This window comes from Callorhinus ursinus, unplaced genomic scaffold, assembly GCF_003265705.2.
Source record: "Callorhinus ursinus isolate GAN/ISIS: 27379988/994484 unplaced genomic scaffold, GSC_fseal_2.0 scaffold18, whole genome shotgun sequence".
Lineage (NCBI taxonomy): Eukaryota > Metazoa > Chordata > Mammalia > Carnivora > Otariidae > Callorhinus > Callorhinus ursinus.
In genome coordinates, this window is record NW_027397080.1 from 32,436,049 (window position 1) to 32,457,810 (window position 21,762).

General features: G+C 45.2%; 1 long non-coding RNA gene across 2 annotated transcripts; it reads right to left on the bottom strand.

Annotated features, from left to right (window-relative positions):
* Positions 1 to 9,835: 9,835 nt before the first annotated feature.
* Positions 9,836 to 19,963, bottom strand: LOC112812291 (uncharacterized). Of its 2 annotated transcripts, XR_012381384.1 has the most exons (5): positions 19,797 to 19,963; positions 18,864 to 19,188; positions 14,206 to 14,369; positions 10,231 to 10,390; positions 9,836 to 10,094 (listed from the first exon to the last, which is right to left on the bottom strand). It is a non-coding gene; the product is annotated as an uncharacterized lncRNA (long non-coding RNA). The 2 variants fall into 2 exon arrangements; XR_003205241.2 differs by lacking the exons at positions 9,836 to 10,094; positions 10,231 to 10,390; positions 14,206 to 14,369 and adding an exon at positions 17,020 to 17,524.
* Positions 19,964 to 21,762: the final 1,799 nt, after the last annotated feature.

Here is a 21,762-nt window from a genome sequence, read left to right on the forward strand (position 1 = left end):
AGTTTACTTTCCACCTATTCTGCCACTGGTAGGTAGAAAATGAACCTGTTACAAATGTTAATAATTTAAGAATAAAATCTTAATAATTAAGTTAAGAATAAAATGTTAATAATTTTGTAGCCTGTCCCTTTTCTTAGAGAACCAGAATGCAGCCAAAACAGAGCCCTATCATTTCCTGATTATCAGAGTCAATGTCGATGTGGCTTACGTGTCAGATGAGTAAGGGATTGATTTCAGTTTTTCATTGTTAAATGTGGACAGGTCTGTAAATACCTGTCTACCTTCAGAGTACTGAGAAGCCAGATGTGTCAGAAGAGGGAGTGTCCCTCTGTGAGTAATGCACCCACCCTTTTTCTGGTGGGATATGCCACTGGATCAGTGGTCCTCAAGGTGGGGTCCCTGAATTAGCTGCGTTCAGCATTTTCTGGGAAACTGTGAGAAATGCAGATCCTGGGGTGCTATTCCAGACCCACTGAGTCAGGAAATACTAGAGAAGAGGAGCCCAGGGCTCTGTGTCTTAACAAATCCCCCAGGTGATTCTGATGGGCACCAACGCTTACGCCTGCAAAGCACTGTCCAAAGGATCAGCTACCACCCCACCCCCCACCACCAATCCCTGCCTTCAGGAGGGGTAGACACTGGAAAGTTGGAATAGAAAGGGACATTTCTTTATGCCTTTATCTTCTAGGTTCCCTCTCCGGAGTTTTCTTTATTTATAGATTGTCTCTGTTTATTTAAGATGCACACATGTAAGCATCGGGGACCACATCCAGGCATTTTGTCATGGGCACTCAACCACTTACACACATCTATGTCCAGTGGCTCTGGCACGCCTAACACAACCAGATGACTTACACCCTTTCTCACAGTAAGAATGGCAATATTGATACCTCCCCCTTGTGCTGGTTATGAAGTTTCTCTGCAGAGGAAAACAGGGGTACAAATGCCAAGTGATGTTGTTTGTTAAACACTAGTCAAACATGAGGCTCACTTTTTCAATGTTTGTGTGATCAGGATAAAACCAACTGTTCTTTTGGCTAGCATCTTCTCATGTATCACTCTTTCTAAAGAGAGTAGAGGGGAAACCCTGCTAAGCTAGCCTACCTTCCAGTTTGAAATGCAGACAAACTCGGTCCTTTTCCTTGTTGTAATAAAAGTTTGAATCCTTGCAGCAATCCAGCTGTAGACTCGATGAGACACTGCCAAGCTTACCAAATGCAGGGTTCAAAACCACAGGGAGTTCCCTATCCCTCCTTACAGCCCCACAGTCTGGTGGCCCATCCACCTAACGTGACTGTCTTGCCATTCACTGATACGTTCTTGGGTTTTGAAGGAAAACAGCTATGCCAGGAATTTCAGATGAGCCGTCAGTGCTGAGTCAGCATGGATTTGGCATATAATATTTTTCTTATCAGCCTGATGAGACAAGTCACCAGACTATTCCTCACCTTCCAGAGCTGGAAACTCTGCATGGGAAAGAGAGTCTGCCTGCCCCAGTGCACACAGACAGTCTGTGTCAAAGGCAAGGAAAAAATTCCCTCATTTCCCATGCTATTCCTCAGAGGCTACCTTCTCTGGGTAAAAATAGTCCCGAATTATGACAGGCTCTGGGAGGAGGGAGGGAAGGCCTCTGTCAGAGCTCTCCTTCATCGAGGGGCAAGCTGAGGCTGCACCTGGACACAGGGTGGGGAAGTGTGACTTGAGCTTGAATAGAAAGGAGAATCTGCCCATGCTGAGGGGCAATGTCGGTGAGCCACCCAGAGCCTAGAATGATGATGCTCAGCTGGACACAACACTGCCCCTCCCAGCATGCCCCCAACAGCAAGCTGTATGGGCACCCAATGCCAGACCCAAGATGAGGGGGAGGCAAGAGAAGCATCCCCCCCGCCCGGCATGTGCGGGACCTGGCAGCAGGCACCTCCTCAGTTTGCATCCAGGCGTCCCCAAAGACACAATGAAATCCTACAGAGGATTATTGAACAAGACAGGCTGGAGCCAGTACCCAGCACAATTCTTCGAATCATCACATGGTTAGCAGTAAATGTGCAAGACGGGAAAGGAAATGGAGAGAAAATTCAAGGGAGTTTGCTTCCAAACTCTTATTTGGCCATCAGCACTGTGTATGGAGAGAAGTCCTCAGCTTCCCTTGCTGTTCCCAGCGCTGCTTTGCAATTTAGGAGTATCTGCGAAAGGCACTGGACCAATGGCCTGCCTCAGCCAAAGCGATACAGCAGCACGGGGTAAGTCACGTGACTTCTGGGAGCTTCGGTTTCCTAGTCTGGAAACATGCGTGATACCTACTGTAGCATCCCATGAGCTGTCAGCGTCAGAGAATGGCCACAAAAGTTCTTCTGAAAATGCAAGATATTTCAGGGGCACCTGGCTGGCTCAGTTGGTGGAGCGTGCACTTCTTGACCTCAGGGTTGTGAGTTCGAGCCCCATGTTGGGTGTAGAGATTATTTAAAAATCATTTTTTAAAAAAATGCGAGGTATTTCATAGAAACAGAAGACACAATGGTTGCTATTTGCTCTCTACTGTTTACAGATCTGTGGTAGGTCTCTCTGTCCAGCCAGTCATCCTCATTCTAAACTGTAGAACCCCCATTTGAAGTTGTAGGAATTTAGGAAGCAAGCCCTAAGACTCAAATGGAGACTTTCAGACACATTTTGTTTATTTATTTTGTCAATGTTATTTCCTATTCGTGTTTACAAAGCCTATTTAGCCCACCACGTTAAACTAGGAGAACAGCCTGCCTTCCTTCTGGGTTTGGAAAGCAAAGAGGCAACACAGGCTCATATATGGTAACCTTTGAGTAAAGGGTAGCTCGCACTAGAGTCACCAATGATATACTCATGATTCGTGAGGAGAAATGCTTTCCACAAATTCCAAACACTCAACTCCATTCATTTAGCTGTCCTTTGTTCATTCACTGGCATCCCAGAAACTCCAAGGATTCTGCGGGCCATTAGAGTTAGGGAAGGAGCTCCAAGCTGCCCTCCAGAGAGGGAGATTGAAGGGTAATTGTATTAGGGTTCTCCAGAGAAACAGAACCAGCAGGAGATATATATATAGAGAGAGAGGGAGAGGAAGAGAGAGAGAGAAAGGATGTGTGTGTGTGTGAGAGAGAGAGAGAGATTCATTATGGGAATTGGCTCAAGTGATTATGGAACCTGAGAAGTCCCATGATCTGCTGTCCACAAGTTGGTGACCCAGGAAAGCCAGCGGTGCAATTCTGGCTGAGTCCAAAGGCCTGAGAACCAGGCATCTGATGATTTAAAACCCAGCCGGTGCAAGGAATGGAAAAAATGAGGTAAAATGTCCCAACTGAAGCAGGCAGGCAGGAAGTCAAAAGGGGCAAATTCCCCCTTCCTCTGCCTTTGATTCTATGCCAGCCCTCCGTGGACGATGGCTCCCACCCACACTGGGAAATGAACCTACATTACTGAGTCTGCCCATTTGAATGCTCTTGTCACTCAGAAATACCCCCCCACACACACACACAGGCACAACCAGAAATAGTGCTTAATCTGGGCATCCCCTGGCCCAGTCAAGTTGGCACATAAAATAACCATCAAAGTAACCAAGTATTGGTTATGAGTATTCCAAGAAATGTCACACTAAGTGCTGGGGAGAATAAAGGAGAGATTGCCTCCACAGGAGGACATCAGGGCAACTTTGCAGGAAAGGGTTGACCAAGGCCAGATGGGCTTCACCATCCCATAGCATCGTGATTGCTTTCAGAACGTTTGCCCCTCTCTGTATCCACTCAGTGACCCCACAAATATCTGTGTTTCTGTACCAGCTCAGGCCCTAATGATACGGTTGGAGAGGACAGAGACAATGTCCTGCCCTTACAGAGCAGAGGATGGACAACCAGAGAGAAAAGAAACAAGAGCAGGTGCTCTGAAAGCAACGAAGCAAGAAAATGGGACAGGGAATGCCTCAGCGGGTATGCAGGACCATGGGTGGGGGCGCTGTTCTGACTGGAGCTGTGACTCTCTGGAGGAAATGCATACCAGGCCCAAGAATAGCCTATACAATGACCCTGGGACAGAATAAGCTTGGTCTGAGAAGCTGATATGAACACCAGACAGGGAAGGAAAGAGCCGGAACTCAAGGGTACTTGTTGGCCCCCTGATGAGGAGTTTGGATTTTATTATAAAGGTAGTAGAAGTCCATTGGTAGGATTTTCAGCAGGGGAAATCTTATGATCTAAGCTTTTGGGGAGTCAGGACTTTGTTTCCTAATGGTTTCCAGCCATTTGTTGAACTGAATTGAATTTCATCCATTCCCCCAATATTAGCCATAAGACCTTGACCAAATTCCTTCACCAACAACCATCCTGCAGAATCTTCTTTGCATTTAGGAGGCTTGAGCCCAGTATGTGTTGCATGAAACTCTAGGTTGCCTCCCTATAATGGGAAGGTGGTGGATGATGGCTGCGGTGCTTTCCGGTTCCATGAGTTCCATGCACGAGCCTGTGACCTCAAACTACTGCAGTGATCCTAGAGTTACCCAAGCTTCCCCCGGTGCTCAGTTCCAATTGGATTATAACTGCTCATTTTCCTCCGGAATGACCCAGACCCCTCCCTCAATTCTCTGCCACAGAGAGAAAATTAACAGTAACATAAAATGTTAAGAAGGTGAAAGAACATTATCACTCTTGTCAACAATAAAATCTGCGGCTGATATTCAGTTTTGAAGACAGGCACATCTATTATTTATAGAATACAGATTGTTAAATATTAAATACTTGAACCTAGGACAGTGTGAAGGTAAAACCAGGAGTGTGAACTTGTCAAAATCGTAAAAATGGTAACTCTTTGCAAGGGTGGAGTGCACCTACATTTATGACCGCTTTTATTGCACTATAAATTAAGCGGGGAAACCTATGATGTGTCAATTCCAAGTTCTAAGTGATATGCATTATCTTTGGGATGGCATCTGTTTAAGTAGGCTTCACAAACAGCTACTAGCCAACCTGCCTAGAACTTTTAACTATTTTGTCTGGGAAGGTGGCAAAAGATAAGGTTTTCTTCCTTATTTACCACATGAGGGATTGGCAGACAAGGAAAACGTTTTATGAGTGGGCAATTTTTCTTATATTACTTGCACATCTGATCTAACATTTGCCCAAAGGTTTGCGTTGATGAAGGCAAAAAATACTTCTTAAAAATCTTAGAAGTCACATGTGAGGTCAAACATCCTCATTTCTATATGATTTTGATGTTCTCCAATTAACCCTAATTTCTTTCTGGACTGAATTTTTCATGCAAATTTTAAAACTTGAATCACTGCCATGTGCTTTATAATATGATGTGAGATACTGTGAGATCTGTCACAATCTGAGCATCCACTCAGCTTACCCCTAACGCTCATAGGTGTAAAAGCTTGGTTTCTTGATTTACTGCTCATAAAAAAATGATTTCTTTGTCTTCTTACAAAGAAGATTTGCACATCCAATTTGTTTCTCCTTTTAAAAATGTGTTGAAGTTAGCCAAAAAATTTCCAGTGAAGCACCTGATTCAAATACAAATTCTGCCCACTAAAGTGGGCAGTCTTATGTTTAATAAGTCCTCAACAAGGGTCATGCATTAAATTATATTCCTCAAAAACTTGCTGATAGCCTTATCAATATTTGGCTTAATTTTAATGTTAAAGAAGCAAATTCTTATATTTCCAGTTTAGGAGGACAGGAAACCTATGACTTAATTGTATAACAATTTTAACCTTGATTATCCCTTTTTGTGATTGAATGCTATACGATGATATTAAATTCAAAAATTAATCTAGCCTGCAGGATGGATAATTAGTCAAAAGCTGGGAAAAGTCACAAGAAATTAACAATGAAATCAATTCCTTGATTTTGTGTCACACCTCTTTCTCCTGGGCATTCTGAGGCAGATTTTCAATATGTGCTCATTTCCTTCTTCTAAATTCTGCTGAAGTTATATTATAGAAAGATCTCGACTTTCTGTTTTAGAGACAGGAAAACCAAGTGAAAGCCAAGTTCTGTGGTGACAAGAAGAAAAATCAGAAGAAGAAATGATTTAGAAAGGGTTTCACTAGGAAGGAGGGAAGAGCCAGAGATTGGAGGAGCCGACATTATTGGCAAAGAGCAGGAGGCTCAAGTGGTTAGACCTGGAGCAGAAAACTGCTTTCAAAAGCTGCTGGGAATCCTGCGAGCAACCGTCTAGTTTGGAGCAGGAAAAAAGGAGCTCCAGGAAGAAGATCTCCCACGAAAATAAATGGAATAAATGAGAGCTTGAAAAGGAATTGAGAATAGGATTAAGGCAAGTCACAGGAAAGAAAGAAAAAGAAGAAAGAAAGAAAAAGAAAGAAAGAAAGAAAGAAAGAAAGAAAGAAAGAAAGAAAGAAAGAAAGAAAGAAAGAAAGAAAGAAAGAAAAGAAAAGAAAAAGAAAGAAAGAAAGAAAGAAAGAAAGAAAGAAAGAAAGAAAGAAAGAAAGAAAGAAAGAAAGAAAGAAAGAAAGAGGAAGGGAAGAAAGGCAACTAGAACCTTGGAGGAAAAACAACAGAAAGTATACAAGAAATAATGGTCGAGGGGCGCCTGGGTGGCTCAGTCGTTAATCATCTGCCTTCGGCTCAGGTCATGATCCCAGGGTCCTGGGATCGAGCCCCGCATCGGGCTCCCTGCTCGGCGGGAAGACTGCTTCTCCCTCTCCCACTCCCCCTGCTTGTGTTCCCTCTCTGGGTATCTCTCTCTCTGTGTCAAATAAATAAATAAAATCTTTAAAAAAGAAAAGAAAAGAAATAATGGTTGGGGGGCCTGGATGGCTCAGTCCGTTGGGCATCTGCCTTTGGCTCAGGTCATGGTCCCAGGGTCCTGGGATCGAGCCCCGCATCGGACTCCCTGCTCAGCAAGAAGCCTGCTTCTCCCTCTCCCACTCCCCCGCTTGTGTGCCCTCTCTCGCCGTGTCTCTCTCTGTCAAATAAATAAATAAAATCTTAAAAATAAATAAATAAATAAAATCTTTTTAAAAAGAGAAAAGAAAGAATGGTCCAAAAAAGAAGCAAACAAAATGTGTCATAATTTTAAGCAATCAATGGACTATAATAATAATTTTTTTAATATTTGGAAAGATGACACAGCGTTCACTCTTGGCATCAAACACTCCTGAGGATGTCATCGTGATGTAAAGCCATTCATTGGTTTTTTAACTTTCCAATTCACACTGTAGACATAGCCCCCAAGATTTGGTTGTGTTGTCAGAATGCAAATATTACCCTGTTATTGTGAAAGCTAATTGATATAACAAGGAAGGAGGGAGAAAAGAATGGGTATAAATATCCTTATCTGACAAAGTAGAGGATCAAGTGAGATTGTGGACAGTTGATGTACAAGAAATCAAGACGTAAGCCCATTATTTAAAGTTAAGAAAATGACTTTTAGAAGGTTTAAAATAATAATGTAAATATCAAACATTAAGAAAACAGGGAAAATTCAAGAAGGGACTCGAGAAATAGAAAATATGGGGCACCTGGGTGGCTCAGTGGGTTAAGCATCCAATTCTTGATTTTGGCTCAGGTCATGATCTCAGGGTCATGGGATGGAGCCCTGCATCAGGCTCTGTGCTGGGCGTGGAACCTGCTTCGGACTCTCTCCCTCCCTCTCCGTCTGCTCTTCCGCGCCTGCTTGCTCATGAACACACGCATGCGCTCTCCCCCTCTCTCTCTTAAAAAAAAAAAAAGGAAATAGAAAATACGAATAGACCTACAAGAGACTGAATTAGTAATCAAAAACTCCCGCACCTACCCACCCTCCCACACAAAAGCCCAGGCCTAGATGGCTTCACTGGTGAGTTCTACCAAATGTTTGAACAAGAATTAATACGAATCCTTCACAAACTCTTCCCGAAAATAAAGCAAGAGGGAACACTTCCCAGTTCATTCTATGAGGCAAGCATTCCCCAATTCCAAAACTGGATAAACACATCACCCAAAAAAATCACATCCCAATATCCTTTTTGAAGACAGATGCAAAAATCCTCAACAAAATATTAGCAAATAAAATCCAGTAACATATAAAAAGAATTATATGACCATGTGGCATTTCTCCCTGAAATGCAATGTTGGTTTAACATGTGAAAATCAACCCCGTTAATAGAATAAAGGGCAAAGGGACATAATCACCTCAATAGACACAGAAGAAGCATTTGACCAAAACCGCCACTCCTTCACTTAACAGCACCTAACAAACAAGGAACAGAAGGGGACTTCCTCAACCTGATGAAGGCATCTATGGAAAGCCCACAGTTGGCAGCACACTTCATAGTGAAAGACTGAATACTTACCCCTATTGATCAGGAGTAAGACAAGGATGGCCAATCTCACCACTTAACTGGAAGTTCTAGCCAATGCAATTCAGCCAGGAAAAAAAAAAAAAAAAGAACATCTAGACTGGGAAAACAGAAGTAAAACTATTCACAAATGATATGCTCTTATATATAGGAAATCCTAAGGTATACACACACACACACACACACACACACACACTATTAGAACCAATAAACAAGATCAACAAGGCTGCAGGATACAAAATCAATATATAAAAATCAATTATATTTTCACACACTAACAACAATCTGAAAATGAAATCAAGAAAACAATTCCACTTACAACTGCATCAAAAACTGAAAAGCCACAAAATACGTTTGAAAGAAATTAAGGAAGACTTAAATTAGTGGAATCCATGTTTATGGGCTGGAAGATTCAACATCATTAAGAGAGCAGCTCCCCAAACTGGCCCACAGATTCAACATAATCCCCCAAAGACCTAAATGTGAGAGCTGAAACTATAAAAATCTTAGAAGAAAGCACAGGAGTACATCTTCATGACCTTGGATTAGGCAATGATTTCTTAGATATAACACTGAAAGCAAGAACAGCAAAACAAAAAATAGATAAATTGGTCTTGGTCAAAATTTAAAATATTTGTGATTCAAAGGACACCATCAAGAAAGTGAAAAGACAACCCATATATATATATATATATATATATATATATATATTTGCAAATCATGTATACGATAAAGATCTAGTATTCAAAATACGTAAGGATTCTGACACCCCAACAATAAACAAGCAATCCAATTTAAAAAGACAAAAGACCTGCGTAGACATTACTCCAAAGAAGATCTGTGAATGGCCAGTAAGCTCATAAAAAGATGCTCAAAATCATCAGTAATTAGGGAAAAGGCAAGTCAAAACCACAGTCACAAACCACTTCACATCCACTAGGAGGACCATGAGAAAAAAAAGACAGACAGATATCTTGTGCTGGTGAGGATGTGGAGAAATGAGTAGTTGCCAGGGGTTGGGAGGAGGGAAGAATGAAGGGCTGACTGCTGATGGAGACAGGGTTTCTTAGAGGGGGACAAAATGCAAAACGTGCGGGCTTTAGACGTGGTTGCACAACTTTGTGAACACGCTAAGGAACCACTGACTTGTACAATTGAACACGGTGAATTTTATGGCATGTGCATGCTGGCTCAAGAAAGCAGTTATAAACATAAACGACAGAAAAGGGTGAGGGGGAAAAGATGGAGCTGGATGAGCTAAAGCCTTATCTTTCTAGTTAGGAGTCAAAAGGTAAGTGCCCCAAATTGACAAAGCCAAGAGCAGAGGTGTACTCCTAGAGCAGCACGGTCCAACTCCGGAAGAATTAAAATGAGGAACAGATAAAGTCACTTTGGGGGGAGGGCTGGGGGGTATCAGGGGAGAAAGTTGCTTTTCAACATTATCTCTTTTCTACTTATTATTTGTTGCTTGTGTGTGTGTGTGTGTGTGTGTATGTGTGTGTGTGTGTGTGTGTGTGTGTGTGTGTTATTTTGACATGGGGGGGATCTTAAAAATGCCAGCATTTTTTCAAAGCTCCTGGAGGTCGAGGCCAGGGAAAGGGAAGCTCTGAAAGGTACTCATGGGACACAGAGATGGAGCTTCTCAGCCAAGCTTCTTCCAGGAAACCGTCCTCGTGCTGAAATCTTGTCTCGGCTGCCTGCCTGCTGCTGTGGCCAGATGACCCTGTCTGGGCTCCAGCAAGGGTAATGACTGACACAGACTTTTCCCAACCAGCTGAGAGATCAGAGAGTGACAGTCAAAAAAGGAACAATGAAAAGAATTAACTGTAAAATTAATTAAATGCTATGCATCAAAATCACCGCAAGATTGGGACAAGAACTTGGCTATGGTTTAAACAGCCAGCACTCACCTTTGGTGTGCCTCTTGAACATCCCCCCAAGTGAGCCAAGAAATCAGGGGTTCACACTGTCACCAGCAGTCTGTATGACTTTAATTCTAAATCACTCTTCTGGGTCAAATCTATTGTTTAGCGGGCACACAGCTCAGGGGGCTCTCCATTTGATCCAACACTCAGGAAAAGAAAAAAAAAAAAAACACAACAGTGTGTAAGGTAATTTTGTCCCAGATCTTTCCCTCCAAGTCATGAACATAATAGATTTGACTTTTTACATCGTGTGCCCCCCTAAGAAGCATAAAAGAAAGGTTACACTGGCAGGCTGCTAGAAAAGAGTTTAATTAATCCCAAAGTGTGCGCTTCATTTGGAAAGTGCATCACAAAAGAATCCTGTGTTTACTGAACTAGATCCTTAGGGCCATTATCCCTCCACCAATGGTGAGATTTTTCTGAGGGAGCCTTGTCCCTTGTGGTCTGGAAGGTACTGCCATTAAAAATAAGATCCACACAGGGAACCAGAATTGAAGATGCTGAGGATGCAGGCACTTTCTCCTTGGCAGAGGTAATTGGCATCTTGGCATTTGTGGAAAGATATAAACCCTAATCCTGTAGACTTTGATGGGGCCAAGGCAGCTTTCCCCAGACCATGCCCACGAAGGAGCCGAGGGGTGGTCTGTGCTCGGTATCCTCCTAGTTTGCTATTCCATTTTTGAAAGCAGAGCTGCCCTGTCTTAGCAAACATGCGCTAGGGCTAATCAGAAACTACTGGCTTAAAACAAAAAATGTAGATGTGCTTTAATTTAGCATTACTCTTATTACAGGAGTGATTTATTTAAAAGCTTAGGACGCTAGACGTGGATGAACCTTGAAAATATTATGCTTACTGGAGTGTGCCCATCAAAAGAGGACAAATACTGTGTGATTCATCTCTCTGAGGTCCTAGGGGAGTCAGACTCACAGAGATGGAGAGAAGAAGGGTGGGAGCCTGGGGCTGGGGGACGGTGATGGGGAGTGAGCGTTTCGTGAGGACAGAGTTTCCGTTTGGGAAGATGAGGAAGTTCTGGAGACGGAGGGTGGTGATGGGTGCACAACACTGTGAATGTACTTAATGCTAACAAACTGTATGCACTTCAGATGGTTAAAATGGTACTTTTTCTGTTATATATATTTACTACAATTTTTAGAAATACATTTTTTTTTAAAGTTGGGGCTCGTTCTGTTAAAAAATGACATGGCGTTGTGCTTTGTGTTGGGTGTTTGGCTTCATGCTGATTCCAGAGACGGCTCCAAAGCCAGGGCAGGGGACCCTCAGTGGGCATCTGAGGGCAGACCCAAACTCTTCTGGAGACTGGGAGGAAGGAAATTTGCCCTGCTCATGAGTAATGACTGTGGTTTTCTGGCAAACATTAAGGAGGAAGGAACTAAAAATACTTATCGGACGCTCTGCCAAAACTCCACAGCGCTCAGAACGTACCAGGCTAACATGTAGAAGCACTTTCAGAGGGAGAGGGATCAGACTAGAAGCCAAGGTCAAAGTCATTTCACACCTTCTCCTCGGCTCTTGAGAGGCTGGGGCACCAGAGGAGGGACCAGGCGCCCAGCGCTGCCCTAGCCAGCTGTCCAGAACGACTGCCCAAGAGAGAGGAGGCACAGGAGGACCGGCAGGGCCCCCAGGCTGGCCGGCCACAGTCCCCACTCCCACCCAGCTGCAGGGCTCGCCGAGCCCTGCCAGGCGGTGCCTTTGCTGTTTGCCAACTCCCAGAGGCTAAGACAGAAAGAGCAACATAGACATTTCCCTGATGCTTCCTTCAAGCTGCTGGAGTCAAAGCCCCAGACACCTGCAAGAGAGGGTGGGAGGGAGAGAAGCAGACCTAGGTGTGTGAGGAGGCAGCCCAAATGGGGTCTGGCCCTCGAGACCTGTGCCTCTCCAACTTGATTGTGCACCTGTTCACCAGGGGAGATGGTTAAAATGCAGTGTCTGATTCAGCAGGTCTGAGTAGGGCCAGAGATCCTGATTTCTAACAAGTGCCCCGGTATGCCGATGCTGCTGGCCCAGGGAGCAAACAGGGGTGGGGTTGGGGTGAGGCTAACGGCAGTGGGCTACTGAGGTGTGGTGAGCTCTCCTGGTTTGGAAGGTGAACGTTTTCTAAATCCTGACCTTGCCCATGCAGGTTGGCACTGGAGGTCGATGGCCCATGATTTTGTATCTGCCACATGTGAGAATTTTACTCAAGTGTAGGCACTGCCCAGGACCCCTGTGGGTTTGGGAGGTACAGAAACCCACTAACCACTAGGGGAAGTGTGTCACTGCAGAGAGGGTACACACTGACCCAAATGGGTCAGTCGGGGAGTGTGACACAGGCATTCAAGCCCCAGATATTACTAAATGATGACCATGGAATCCTGCTTCCAAGCACTTCCGATGCCCAGAGGTCAGACAATTTTGGGGGAGGGGGATCCCCAAAGCGAAGACTTTAGAATCACTGATGAAGCACAAAGGGGTCATTAGTCCTGACGATTCTAGCCAGCATCATGCACTTCTTATCTAAGGAGTAAAGTCCACTTTTTAAAAAATCTCTATACCTCCACAGTAATTTCACAAAGAAATGCCATTTTAGAGGGGGCGAGGAAGGAGTGTAAAATGGATAATGTGCAGCCTGAGTTTCAGGCGGATGCAAAATGGGGCAGACACAGAACTGAGCCTCCCAGGAACCAATTGCCAATCGAGACCACGGTCATCGCAGTCCTAACTCCCGACTGGGATCTCACGCGGCTCCCAGATTACCAAACCTGGACCCGGGCCAGGCCGTGATGGATCATAACTATGGAGTAAGTTATTCAAATTATGATCATTGCAGGAACCATTTTTTATGAGAAAATAAATTTTAAATAATAGCATTTTAAACTTTTTATGGTTACATTTGTCATGTGACCTGAGACAAGGTATATTTTTGCACTAAAATGGGACACATTAATTATCTCCAAAGTAACACTCAGTAACAATATCAGCAAGATGAAAGGACAAAGCTGAGCCAGACAGCCATTCCTTCTGTCTGAAAGTCATGAGTGCACACGCGTGTGTGCACACACCAAGGGTGAAGGTAGAACGGTTTGGCCCCTGGGTCCAACACAGGTCACTGAAGGGCAGAGGAAGATTGCACACAGATTTAATGGGGATCTTAGCAAACCTAGTAGAGTGTGTGTGTGTGTGTGTGTGTGTGTGTGTGTGTGTGTGTTTGCTTTGCTTGCTTGTTTAGCAGTTAAACAATTAGTTTCAGTTTGGCCATGTGCTTCCCCAAATTCCTAGAAATGGAAAAGAAATTTCTATCAGCAATGATTCTCCACCTTTCTCTCCATATTCCCATGGAAGCTCGGAGGGTCTGAGCCCACCTACTGCCTATGCAGGTTATTGGGGGTCTGGCAGCAGACCATTGGATTGTGTGAACAGGAGGTTTCCTGGCGGGAAGACCAGTGACTGCACATAGGGGGTCCACACAGTAGTGTTGGTCCCTGGGAGGAAGGACAGGAGGATTATAAATAACAAAAGGAATGTTTTGTATAGTGCTTTACAGTTCACAACTGCATTTCCATATATTGTATCACCTGCCTGGAACTGGCTATATAATTTGTGGGGCTGGTGCAAGATGAAAACGCAGACCTCCATTTTAAAATGTTTAGGAATTTCAAGACAGCAACCACAGAGCATTAAGCCAAGCACAGGACCCTGCGTGATTGCCCCGGTCAGCCACCTGTGAAAGTGGCCCAGCTCCCGCTGAGATTCAGAATTAACCATTTGAGGCATATGTATGACCCATTATCTCCCATGCCCCAAGACTCCCCCAACCACCCCTACCTCCTACCCCTTATCCCTCCACCGCGTGCTTTTAGCCGCAAAGTACAAGCACCCAAAGCAAATTGGCTTCCTCAGCAAGGAAATGTATCGGATCACATGACTAAAAGTCAAGAGAAAGCTTGGGCTTTGGGACCTACCTAATCCGCTAGCTCTGGCTCAGTTTCCCCACCTTGCTCTGGGTTCTGCCCTCTTGGGCAATGACATCATCCTCAGGATGGAAACAAAAATGGATGCAGCTCTGGCCCCACCAACGGCTCACAACAAGGCTGTGCACTGACCCAACCGTGGATTCTTTGAGAATCTAAGAACGGGGGAGGTAAAATTACCTTGATTGGCTTCAGCAGCCCCTTCCCCACCCAGCTGAGGTTCAGCCCCTGCGTCACATTGCTGCTCCACAATGCTGGGTGTTGTAGAGACAAATCCACGTGACTACACCAGTGCTGCCCGTATCGCTTGGGGAAAGCTGTCATGAGCAGCCCTGTTTTCTAGCACATGACATTGACCTCTAGCCATACTTGTTTGGGACAAGGGTACCCTCACCTGACGACCAACCATCCATTGGTTATGTATTGCCCTGTGTAGAAAGATGGGTTGGACCAGATTGTTGCTCGGGGCATTTGAAGGAAGAAACTTATGGGAGCAAAAGAGAAGGGGGACTAAGTTAATGTTCAAAATTGCAGTTTCAATTTCAACATTCCAAGATAAAAAGAAGTCCGAGAGGCCACAGTGGGTCTTGTGCAACTGAAATCGTGAGCGGGAAGCGGGGACAGCAGAAGCCATAGAGCAGAGATGTTGAGTGAAAGGCAAGAAGCAGGAGAGCGGGGAATGGAGGAAGTAGCCTCCCCGAATGATGGGCAGAATGAAACCCACAAACTCCTGCTCCCAAGCGCCCGAGGGCAGCCCTGCATCCAGAGCGGCCCTAAATCTACGAGCTTTGCAGGTACCCCTTGCTATTCTCCCCTGTTCTCTCAGCAGGTTTTTCTCACAACCAGAGGAACCCAGTCTCAAGGGATCTTAGATTTAACTGCACTTTTCAGCTAAGAGGAGAAACATACAAGAAAAGAGCCCTTCATTCATTCAACACATACTCAGAACTAGGAGCCGAGGCACTCCACCAGGATCTGGGGATGCGGTGATGAGCGGGGGGAGGGGAGGCGCTCTCAAGGACCTCAGGGTGTAGCCTTGGGGGAGGGGAGGAAGCAGACAGGTAAACAAGTAATTATGCTGTGGTGTGATGAGCATGACCGGGAGAGGAAGGAAATGATTAAAACGTCCCCAAACTCCGCCATCTCCAAGGGAAGTGTCCCCAAAGCTTCAACCACGTTCGGAATGTGTGCTCTGAGTGAGGACGAGATGCAAATGTTGGATAATAAACAAGCATATGGCCAAATTCTTCAGTTCCCCTCCCCTACTGTTTCCCCTGGATCTGTAATCCTTCTACTTCCATGAAAAGGAATTAAAAACAAACAAATAACCAAGGTTTATCCTGAGAGCTTTGCCCAGATTAGTCCTTACAGTGGGTGAAGCCCACAAAGTACAGCTTGTGGCACTGAGAACCCTGATAACCGAAACCATATCCATGGCAACTGATCAGAAACATAGGAGATCTATGACATAGGAATCTCTGATGAAACAGAGTAATCAGATGGATGATACTGACTTACGAATCTAGTTATGGAATTTTATGAGAAAAAGCAGAGGAGAGGGAAGGAAGAAGGTTCACGTCTCAACAGAACATCCATCTGCGTCAGAACAAATAAACTCACCTTGATTCCAAGGGACTTGGCCTTTCTCTCTGAAAATACCCAGGGATCTGAGACTCAAGAGCTGGGGTATGTGTTGGCAGGTTGGGGGGCGGGGGACAGGGAATGAGGAAGAACTTGCATATTTCTACGGGGAAGATTTAGCCACACGTTCCTGATTCATTTATCCCATGGGCATTCAGTACACCCACTGTACGTTCACAGGTGGCTATTTGGTATTTGATACTGAAAGGCTGGTTGAAGAAAGCATTAAGTCCTACGGGTGGGAAATCTTCTGGCCAGAACTCTGAAACAAAAAGGTCCAAGGAAATGTCCTCCAAACTTTGGAGAGGGACATTAGCTTAATTCTGCGAGGGACGTAATTACAGACTTTCCCCCTCCTTGCCTCATTGAGACCTCCCTAACATACAAGATGTGCTGTTAAAATCTGAAAGAAATAGCACTGCATAAATCATAAAGACTGAAATTTAATTTTTAGATTACAATAGAGAAAAAGCGAGCCTGAGAAGACAGCCCTAAGGTCAGCCGAAGGGGACAGGAATTGAGTTCTTCATGAAGTCATTGTTCAACAAACCCCCTGGCCAGATGTGACCTGGCAAATGTCCATATCTGTATCAGAGAACCCAAACAGCCATCCTTTCATACTTAGAAAATAGATTAATAACCAGGCAAGTCATGATTACATTAACAGTGTAACAGCTGTTTGTCTGATGAATTGGAATGGGCAGTAGTATACTGAAGTTACACTTTCGGAGTCAATGAGTTTTGATAATTGAGTTTATCCCTTGCAATGAGTATAATTCTAGGAAATCTAGATAAAAGTGTTACGGGCTTTGTTTAGCCTAAGTGTTTCCTGAGCAAGGACCATTAGCTTTGTATGACTTTTTCGGACATTTTGTTGTCATTCCATCCAGGATAGGATTTTCGGTGGCGCTCTCCAGCACCACAGAACCCTTTTTTAAATAACATGTGGAAAGGCAAACAAATCACACAGAAAAAAGTCTGGCAGCTCTCTGCTTGGTGGATGGCTAGGAGGGGCTGACCCTTTTCTGTTGCTGCATCCCCCATTACACATGGTAGCCCCTGAGGGGGATCCAGGGAGCACAGTTCGCAAAACACAGCATGGTCCACAGTAAACCACAATAAACCTGATTCTTGCCTAGTTAATGGATTATCGCTGAAGCTTTGGGAGGACTTGGGCTTGGGTTGGCCTTGGTTTGGATCTGCATCTGGGGGAAGAGGAGAGCTGTCTGGGAAGAGAATGCCCTGAGGACAAGGGGCAGGGATGGGAGGGAATCTGGGCAGGAGGAGCCTGGGGGTCACCCAGAGAGGGTGCCCCGAGGGATACAATAGGAAGGAAGGAGACAGATTGGAAATGTGAGGTGAGATGAGGACATAAAGGGTCTTGAATACCAAAGCTAAGAAATTTGGCCTTGTCCTGTGTCACTAGGCTCTGTGACCAGTTGATTGGACTAGTTCTCTAAGGCTCCCGTAACGAAGTGCCACGGACAGGATACTATATCCTCACTGTTCTGGAAGCTGGATGTCTGAGAGCAAAGTGTTGGCAGGTTGATTCCTTCTGAGGCCTCTCTGCTTGGCTCATGGCTGGCCACCTTCTCCCTGTGTCCTCACGTGGTGGTCCCTCTGTGCGTCTGGGTGAGTCTCACCTCCTCTCCTTATAAGGACCCCAGGCCTGTTGGATCAGGGCCCACCCTAATGACCTCATTTTGACTTAACCACCCTTTTAAAGCCCCTCTCCAAATACAGTCACATTCTGAGGTGCTGGGGGTTAGGAGCTCAATGTGTGAATTTGGGGGGACACATTTCAGCCTATAACACACACACACGCACACACACACACACACACACTATATATATATACATATATATATATATATATATATATACTCTTTTTTAGGCTTTAAAAAAAAAATCATCTAGCAATAGTGCAGAATAAACACGTGGGCTCCAGGCATAGCACAGAAGTGGAGGGAGAGAAAGGGGAGCAAAGCATGAAGAGTAGGCCCACGGTAGTGCTGGAGAATAGCACACATATACAGAGAGAATGAGAGGTGGTCATAATCCAGTGCTGGCTGGGATGGTGCCATCCAGGATACCACGGGGCTTTGGGGAAGAGAGAAAAACCAGAGTAGAGGGCAGGAAGTGTGGTGGGGGGCTGTGGAGGGATTGCACCTGGAAGAGTGGGTAGGTTTGGGCTAGGAGAATTGAGGGAGGGTCCGTGTTAATAAAGAGGTGAAGACAGAGCCACGGGACCGGCTTTCCAGCTTGGAGCTACAGTTTGCCCACCTCCCCGTGGCCATGGCCAATGGCCAAACTCATTAGCTTGGGAAGCCGCTGCTCAGAGCACGATATTTAAATATGAAGGACTTTGCCCTTGTATCTTCATTGATCCTGAAGAAATGCCCAGAGGTAATGCTGAGAACCCCAATCCTCAGAAAGAATATTTCCTTCCTTCGGTGATTTGGTTTTTTGCATTTTTATCCTGTTCCAACACGCCAGGCAACCTGTCGTTGCCTCCAAAGCCCTCCTAGGCGCTCACACCAGCCCCAGGTTGGAGGATAAGGGAGGGGCACTCCTCCTAAGCAAGTCACAGGGAACCTGACATCCAGCATCAGGTGTGTGTTTCAATGGCACTGATTTTAAAGGAATTTTTAGACGGGCTCAAATAACAATCTAGAAAAGCCAGACTCCAGAGAACAAGGAGAAAATGTAAAGAAGCCCAATATAAAAATACTGGCACATGCAAAAGAAAAAAAAAAATCAATCCACTTCCCCAGATTACAGCTGGAAATTCCCAGAGGAACAGGTAGATTTTTTTTTGGAAGAGGAAAAGAGATTATATTTTATGGGAAGAGATACAATAACCATTCTCATCCCATAAAGCAAGTGATGGAAGATTGTCTCTGCTCCATAGATACACAGTGCACATTTTCCAAATAATACCAACAGGAAATCAATAGGATCTTTTATATGTGAAAAGACATTATCTCTCACGAAAACTTGCCACTCACCGTTAATCTTGGTCTGGGGACAATATGTAGCCTTTAAATCCAGATCTTTGTTTATTTTTAAATTATCCTTATTATTTATTTATTTAGAAATAATCACGTTCAAATCTTCACCCTTCGTTAGAGCCAAAGAGCCTTCAGGTAACACTCTATGACAAGTGTCTCCACCTCAGGCCAGATGCTCTCCAGAAAGCCCCCTCCCAGTCGCATCCACGCCGGGTGAACGGCCATATCATTAGCCACCAAAAGCTTTATCAGGGCATAATTTGGCAGCTGTGACAGGCTCAACAGGATTTATGGGATCTCCTGGTTTTTTGCCTCCATTGATCTGAAATAGAACCAAAGTTAATATTAGCAAAAAGCACTTTGTGCTGGGGTAATTTTCCCATGAAAGGCTTTGGCGACTGGTGGCTTTGAACATCTATTATCCAAGTGCTCTTGGCCGACTCTAGGTCATGAGTTTCATAATACCCAAAAGACTAAATATTCTTGTCTCTCTTCTCAGATGAGACTCTAACCACCATCCTGGTGAAATCTTTCATTTTTTCCAGACACTAATTTAATTGTCACAGGGTTATTAACCCCATTAGTATCAAGTTTGGATTTAGCACTGGCTCTGCACTTGTTTTAGTTTCCTGCGGCTGCCCTAACAAAGTGCCAAAAACCAGGTGGTTTAAAACTCTCTCACAGTCACGGGACACCTGGGTGGCTCAGTTGGTTGAGCGTCTGCCTTCGGCTCAGGTCGTGATCCCAGGGTCCTGGGATCGAGCCCCTCATCGGGCTCCTTGCTCGGCGGGGAGCCTGCTTCTCCCTCTGCCTGCCGCTCTCCCTGCTTTGCTCTCTCTCTGACAGATAAATAAATAAAATCTTCAAAAAAAAAAAACAACAGCTCTCTCACAGTCTGGAGGCCAAGGTGTGGGCAGGCGGGAGCTCTACCTGAGGACCTGAGGGGAGACGACCCTTCCCTGCGGCTTCCAGCTTCAGTGGTGGACAGAAGTCCTTCTGCCCCTGGACTTGAAGCCAGTTTGGAGCCTTGATGGCCCCAGTGGGACGGCCATCCCTCCCTCTGTCTTCACTGGGTCTTCCCTGGGTGTGTGTCTACGTCCAGATTTCCCTTCTTTACAAGGACACGAGTCACACTGGATTAGGACCCACCCTAATGACCTCATCTCAGCTTGCTCCGCAAAGACCCAATTTCCAAATAAGGTCACGTTGTGAAGTAAATCCAATATATCTTTTTTGAAGGACACAGTTCAGCCTAAAACAGCCCGAAAGGAATTCCCCTCTCATTACATGCAGCCTAGATAGCAACCCATATGGATTAAGTTGAATGAGGGGTTCTCCACCTCGGCACAAGTGACATTGTGTCGGGCTAATTCTTTGTTGTGGGGAGCTGTCCTGAGTCCTAGCTAGCCAACTAGAGGGACAGGGACACACCTCCTGCCCCTTGCAACAACCAAAAATGTCTCCTGATGGGCGCCTGGGTGGCTCAGTCGGTTAAGCATCCGACTCTTGATCTCAGCCTGGGTCTTGATCTCAGGGTCATGAGTTCTAGCCCCGTGTTGGGCTCCATGCTGGGTGTGGAGTTTACTTTAAAAAAATAAAAATAAACAAATTAAATAAATAAATAAAATAAAAATGTCTCCTGATAAATGTCCCCTGAGGGGGCACCATCGCCCTGAGAACCACGGACTTAGAAATGAAAAGTAAACCGAGCTTATGAAGGTGCTTCACGTTGACTGAACAACTGAACAGATTAGGGTGTTCATGTAAGTCAAAGAAGAGTCCCTGAAAGAGACGGGTCCTGAGCAATTCCCTCACCGTCCGGATTCCTTCATTAATTTAACAAATATCTATTGAGTGCCAGCTGTATGTTGGGTGCCGATCTGGGCATGGGGGGGCGGTCGGGGAAGCAGAGAACAAAAGAGATTTTAAAACCCCTGCCTTAAACATCATACATTTTAGTGGGGAGGCTGAAAATAAACAAGATGAATAAAATATATAATATGTTAGCTATTGATGAATGTGAATAAGAAAAAGACAAAACCAAGCAAGAAGGATAGGAAGGGTGTGTGGGGGGGAGGGTGAAGTGGGGGGAGGGGAAGGGGTACTGAAAGCTTTGACACAGTGACCTGGGAAGGGCCCGCTGAGATAGGGGTGCACACCTAAGAAGGTGGGGGTTGGGGCCGAGCCATGCAGATTTGGGGCAAAGGGCACTGCGGGCAGAGAGAACAGCAGGCAAGAACATTCCTGAGGAAAAGGAGGGGGCCTGTACAGCAGGACAGATAACGCAGGCCCTTCGGATCAGGGCAAGACGTGCTGTGGCTCCAGGTGACCTGAGAAGTCCATGGGCATGTGTGTGGAGGGGTGATCCAGGGCCCAGCATGCTGGGTGATGTGACACACGGGGAGGCTCTGAATGCATGTATTTGAAGGGAGGGCTGAGATGCCCAGGTGTGCCGAATGTGGGCTGTAAGAGAAAGAAGTCTTTAGATTCAACAAATGGAAAAATCGAGTTGGTATTAAGTGAGATGAAAAGTCTGCAGAAAAGGAGCGGGTTTGAAGGAAATGGCAGCAGAGTCTGGTTTTTTATGTAACAAAATTTACCCTTTCGACCATCTTTAACTCTACAGCTCTGTGGCACCTAATACGTTCCTTGTGGTGCCACAACACCACCATCTACCTCCAGAACTTCTACATCGTCCCCCAGGTGATCCTCCAGACTCCTTGAACACTCCGCTGCTCCCCAGGTCCTGGCAGTCACCATCCTGCTGTGTCTAGAAGTTGACCTCTCTAGGAACCTCACATAAGTGGGATCTCACAATCCTTGTTCTTTTGTGACTGGCTGATTCCACTTAGCATGATGGAGGGACTTCAAGGCTCATCCCCATGGTTGCATGTCA